The sequence below is a fragment of the Suricata suricatta genome, chromosome 17 (genome assembly GCF_006229205.1).
Source record: "Suricata suricatta isolate VVHF042 chromosome 17, meerkat_22Aug2017_6uvM2_HiC, whole genome shotgun sequence".
Taxonomy (NCBI): Eukaryota; Metazoa; Chordata; class Mammalia; order Carnivora; family Herpestidae; genus Suricata; species Suricata suricatta.
Genome location: NC_043716.1, coordinates 25,388,779 through 25,395,613, shown reverse-complemented (window position 1 = coordinate 25,395,613; position 6,835 = coordinate 25,388,779).

The window sequence follows — 6,835 nt, the reverse complement described above, 5'->3', positions numbered from 1 at the left end:
TAATAACAGTGTGATATAATAAGAAATGTATATTTGGTTTCTGCCCCTGGTTCCTGATACAGTTTCTAAAACCATTATAATTTCCTGAGTGATGGAAGTGATAGGAATATCTTACACGGAGGTTCTAAACCCTTTGGAATTTGCTGGGTGATTGGAGCATTTTTGCTCTAAAGAGGTGACTCTTGGCTAGCTCCTGGATAGTTTCAGGATTGGGACTGGTCATCAGAAATACCAAGCTATGATTCGCTTAGCCCTTTCAGTCCTCCCCTCCATCCTCAGGAAAGAGAAGAGAAGATGGAAACTGATGTAATATGGAATCATGCCTACTTAAAATCCCTCCATAAAAATTCCTAAACTACAAGAAGAGCTTCTGGGTTGCTGTACACATCCACTTGGCCAGGAAGGTGGTGTACCCCAATCCCACAGGGGCAGATGCTCCTACACATGGGACTTTTTAGACTTTGCCCTGTTTACCTCCTCATCTGACTGCTTGTATCCATAACAGTATCCTTTATGAGAAACTGGTAAACATCAGTACATCTTTCCTTGAGTTTTGCAAACCATTCTAGCAAATTTCTAATTCTGAGGGGGTGATTATAGGACCCCTTGACTTCATAGCCAAGTCAGGCAAAAATCTGGGCCTCTTGGGGACTCATTACTTGTGACTGGCATCAGAATTGAGGATAGCCTTGTGGGACTGAGTCCTTAAGTCTGTGGTGTCTGACTAATTATAGGATACCCAGTTTGTATCCAGAGTTGGAAAATTAGGTTATGTGCTTAAAAAAAAAATCTTCATACACTTGGTGTCAGAAGTGTTTTGTGGGCAGAGAAACAGTTTTCCTTTAGTTGGTGTTAGAAAAATGAGATTTGCTAAAATGGCCCTTGGCTCAAGGAAACGTGGTTTATGAAGAGAAAGGATGAAAGGGTTGGGGATGAGAAACCTCTGATGCCTGGATGGCTACCTAGTCACCCATAGTATGAAACTGCAGCTGCACTGCAATCAGTCACTAAAGGTAAAAATTACCAGTGGCATTTAGAAATGATGGTAGACCCAGTTCCTGTAGAGGTGCTTATTGTGGATATGTAAGAAAATGCAAAATCAGAAACACGTTAACCGCACAATCCCTTGGTTATTGTTATCTGTAATATCTGAAATGAAGGAAAGTGAGGTTAGGCTTTGATGCTGCACTAAGCTCAGATTTTGGTTGGTCTGAGCTTCATCCACGAGCCTTAGAACTGTCCACAAAGGGAAAAAATATGCCAGAACAATAGAAATTACCTCTAATACTTCTGGTCACCAACAAGGTAATCAACATGGGCGGGGGAAGGCAAAACCAAGTAACCACTGAGGACAGTAGTGTAGGATTTGTCTCATTTTATAGATTAGTATCATCAGCTTCCTGAAGAACCTTTATTAAAATGGATTGTAAGAGTAACTAAATTAGGAGAAGTATCCTTGGTTTTAAATGCTGCTGAGTAGAAGAGTTTGTTTGGGTTGGTACAGGACCTGAAGCTCACTGTTAAACAATCACAGATGGCTCTACATGATTCAGACACACAGGTGGTTACTCCCAAGGGAACAGCCGTCCTGGTGGACTGGTTAAAAGCCACTTAAAGTGTGTTTTTCTGAGAAAGGGGGGACTAACTCCTCCTATAATTGCCAAGTGAAACCAATCTCAAATGAAGCAGCTGATGTGCTTTGTATGCAAGCCATGTGGGACTGGCTCTGTGATGACTGGGATATTCACTTGATGAATATGCTCATTACTCAAGTTATGGTAGATGCTGTGATTAAGGAGGCCTCTGTTGTAGGGCACTCCATGTAACTTTGCTGTTGCAAAAATCAAACAACATGGTGAGAAATCCTATCAGATTGGCTGTATGAGCTTCCCAATATAGGTTTTACTGAAAACAAGATCTTTAATTAACAAGAAAAATGGAAAAACAGAGGGAAGAGTCAGACTTGTCTCAGCAGAGTGGAAGTTTGTGGATGGTTTTTGAGAAAAGGGAGGAGAGTGGTGAATATTGATGATGTTGAAACAAAGGTGTTGATACAGCACTATCGAGATTGAGTGGACCAGTGGGATTCCCTGTTAGTCCATCAATGTTGAAAGGCTCCAAACAAGTCTGCTTCATTTACCTAAGTTTGGAGGAATTTAAAAAGTCAGAAGATACAGATTACAGTGAAAAACCCTATCCAGAATTGGCTTGGGGTGAAGGTTAGCTATATTAATCAAGGTAAAGTTTTAACTCTAGAGGCCCAGATTCTCTGGCCCGACCCCTGAGGCCATATGAACTTATGTGGGCAACGTGATCAGGGGATAGAGAAATTTCTGGTACTCCTTTGCAACAGCGTTCCATGTGTGCTATGGAAACATGTTTATGAAGCCCTAACTTGGACTACAGTCAGTTTGAAAAAATATAGAAATATAAGAGTTGATGGGATTATAAAAATTAGAATGTTGAAACAGGCTTTATGCAAAGAAATTGTGTCTGCTCTATTTGAATGTTTTATAGGAATGAATGTTAGGTATGACTAGGGAATGCCTTCCATAGTTAATGTTATAAAACCAGAACCTGAGGGCACTTGTTTGGCTGAGTTGGTTAAGTATCTGACTTAGGCTCAGGTCATGATCTCATGATTTGTGGGTTCAAGCCCTGTGTTGGACTCTGTGCTGACAGCTCAGAGCCTAGAGCCTGCTTCAGATTCTGTGTCCCTCTCTCTCTGTGCCCTTCACCCACTCATGCTCTGTCTCTCTAAGAATAAATAAAATGTTAAAAATTTTAATAAAATAGAAATAAAACCAGAACCTGCTAATGAAGTCTGAATGGAGGCTACAGCTAAGAATGTAAAGGCTGATGGGATTAAGGTGAAAATTTGGAGGACAATATGATATATTTCAACAGGCCTTATGTGAAGTGGTTGTGCCTCTTTTACCTGATGGCATTATGGGGATGAACATCATATCTGATTGGGGAATATTTCACCTACTTATTATTGTAAAATAGAAGGCATGTAAATCTGCCCTTCAAGCAATATTAATTGGACATGCTAAATGAGAATCAATAAGACTGCATGAATCCAAACAATATAAAGTAGAACCTGGAGTGCTGATATGAACAAATTCTTTGTGCAGTAACTGTATGTGGAGCATACACTGGGGCTTATCACAAAAGCCTAAGAGCACCTCTTAGAACTGACTACTGGGACTTTGGTCTGGAGAATTCCCATTTGAAGGGCAATTACTAGATTGCTATCAGACATTAATTAAAATGGCCATTGTGGGGCACCTGGGTGGCTCAGTTGGTTGAGCATCCAGCTCTTGATTTTGGCTCAGGTCATGGTATCACAGTCATGGAATTGAGCCCTGTGTCAGACTTCACATTGGGTGTGGAGCCTACTTGAGATTCTTTTCCTCTCTCCCTCTGCCCCTCCACTTCATGCACGGCACGTGCTTGCTCACTCTCTCAAGAAAAAAACCAAAAAACTGCCCTTATGACTAAAGACATTAAATAGTCTTGAAACCTAAAATCCCTTTGTTGTCTTGGTTGATGTTGGAAAACACTGTACTGAGGAGGGCAGTGCCCAGAACAGTTCCATAATAAAATGGAAATGGTTGGGGCGCCTGAGTGGCTCAGTCAGTTGAGTGTCCGACTTCGGCTCAGGTCATGATCTTGCTGTCTGTGGATTTGAGCCCTGTATCGGGCTCTGTAGGGACAGCTCAGAGCCTGAAGCTTGCTTCGGATTCTGTATCTCCCTCTTCCTCTGCCCCTCCCCTGTTCACTGTCTGTCTCTCTTTCTCTGTCTCTGCCTCTGTCTCTCTCTCTCTCAAAACTAAATAAACATTAAAAAAATGGAAATGGTTTATTCAGGGTCATACTACCTGTAGGATGCAAGGATTGTGTACTCACAAGTAGGGAGTCTCTTTTCCCCTAGGCCCGACTTTGAAACTGTCAGGAGCCACCAGATTCTGTCATCACTTGGATTGTGCCCAATGAACATCTCTCAACTGACCAACAAATATCTCCCTGGTTCATGGATGGTAGTTGTAAGGTAAAGGACAACATTCTGTTTGGAAGACCACCACTCTGATCTGGAAGATAAAAACCAGCTAGGTGGGCTGATTTGTATACTGTTTCCTAGCAGTGGTGGAAGAACTGAACAATGAATGATAGCAATCTCTGTATTTCATTTTTTTCCAACGCATGGATGATGGCCACTGAAGGGCACTGGGGTGCCTGTAGGGGGCACAGCTCTGTGGAAAATCACTGTGGAAATTTGAGGGCACATTGAGATAGGAGATGTGAATGCCCATCAGGAAAAACTCTTTCTGAACATTTTGTGATAGTCTAGATCCTTTTAAAATCGTCTGAAGAATATTGATTTTTATTGTTATTTTCAGCAGTCTGTTACCGGGGTTGGATTGAGACTGCAAGGTCTATCTTGACTTTTTTCTCTTATGGATTCTAATGTTAGGACAGTTTTCAAGGCCTATGCAGTTCTTTTAGATCTGTACTACATATGTGCTACTCAGGGGTTAGTGTTGGACTTGTGGTTTGCTTTATATTGCCATTCAGTTCTCAAGGAGTTTGCTCTGCTGCTTTGAGTGTTTTGTATATGTGTGCCTCAGAAATGAGCTCTGGATATATTCAGATTTGTACACAGAACTAAGAGAATCCTTCTCCAGCTCTCTTTTCTCTAAGATTCTCTTCAACCTCCTGCCTCTGTTCTACAGCTGGAATGATGGTTTTTTTTTCTCCAGGAGTATTACTTGCCCGTGCCACAACAAGAGGGAAAAATGGGGATTTCTCTTCCACAACTCTTTAAAATACAAGGACCCATTTTCTCAGTTTTTCTGTCTCCAAAGACAGGGGCTTTTTAAGGAGTTGTAGCTGTCTGTGCTGCCACTCCCATAGCTTCACTGGGCCACCCATCCTCCTTTAACATTCTCTCTCCAACCCCCCAACACACACACACACACAAGTGAAGCTATCTCTCATATGGACCCCTCTTCCCATTAGATTCTTCTCCCCAATACTGCTTTTGCTTTCTTTTTCAGAATGCTCAGGTAGTGGATTTTGCATTTCATCCAGCAGTGGAGACAGGCTTTAATGGACTACTCCTTGGCTGGCACTGGAATCTCTGAATACTTATTTCTTAAATTAGCTATTTAATGTTTCTTCCACTATACTCAATATCAATAGGGACTATTTTGGTTATATTACTGTATCCTCATGACTTCTATAGTTCTTGGTATATACTAAGAACTCAAGAAATATTATTGAATATATGAATAAATGGAACTTTTCAATCTTGTCTTACTTGAAATTTTTGTAGCATTCTATAGTATGGATTGTTCTCACCTGGAATCTTTTTTCCCTAGGCTTCCATATTATTAAAGTCTATTGTTTCCCCATTTGTGTAGCCTTCCTTTATAGGTAAGTTGCTATTTCTTTATGAACCTTACAGCTTTAGAAATTACATTTGAAAAGGGGGCACCTACATAGTCTGCTCATATGGGCACGCATAAATTCTTGGTAATAAATGCTCGGTCACCATTTCATCATTTTATTTTCTTTTTTTCTTTTTTTTATAAATAGTTTATTGTCAAATTGGTTTCCATACAACACCCAGTGGTCTTCCCCACAAGTACCCTCCTCCATCCCCACCACCTCTTTTCCCCCCTCCCTCTTTCCCATCAACCCTCAGTTCATTTTCAGCATTCAATAGTCTCTCAAGTTTTGCATCCCTGTCTCTCCCCAACTCTCTTTCCCTCTTCCCCTCCCCATGGTCCTCCATTAAGTTTCTCCTGTTCTCCTGTTAGACCTATGAGTGCAAACATATGGTATCTGTCCTTCTCTGCCTGACTTATTCGTTTAGCATGACCCCCTCAAGGTCCATCCACTTTGCTACAAATGGCCAGATTTCACTCTTCCTCATTGCCATGTAATACTCCATTGTGTGTATGTATGTATATATATATATATATATATATACATACATATACACCACATCTTCTTGATCCACTCATCAGGTGATGGACATTTCGGTTCTTTCCATGTTTTGGGTATTGTTGACAGTGCTGCTATGAACATTGGGGTACATGTGCTCCTATGCATCAGCATTTCTGTATCCCTTGGATTTGTAAATCCCCAGCAGTGCTATTGCTGGGTCATAGGGGAGTTCTATCAACAGTTTTTTGAGGAACCTCCATACTGTTTTCCAGGGCAGCTGCACCAGTTTACATTCCCAACAGTGTAGGAGGGTGCCCATCTCTCCATACCTTCATGAGCATCTGTAATCTCTTGATTTGTTCATTATAGCCACTTTGACTGGCGTGAGGTGGTATCTCAGTGTGATTTTCATTTGTGTTTCCCTGATGATGAGTGATGTTGAGCATCGTTTCATGTACCTGTAGGCCATCTGGATGTCCTCTTTGGAGAAATGTCTGTTTATGTCTTCTGTCCATTTCTTCACTGGGTTATTTGTTTTTTGGGTATGGAGTTTTGTGAGTTCCTTGTAGATTTTGGATACTAGCCCTTTATCTGATATGTCATTTGCAACTATCTTTTCCCATTCTGTCAGTTGCCTATTCGTTTTCTTGATTGTTTCCTTTGCAGGGCAGCAGCTTTTTAACTTGATGAGGTCACAAGAGTTCAGTTTTGCTTTCATTTCCCTTGCTTTTGGGGATGTGTCGAGTAGGAAATTGCTGCAGTTGAGGTTAAGGAGGTTGTTTCCTACTTTCTCCTCGAGGGTTTGGATGGTTTCCTGTCTCACATTCAAGTTCTTCAGCCATTTTGAGTTGATTTTTGTGTATGGTGTAAGAAAGTGGTC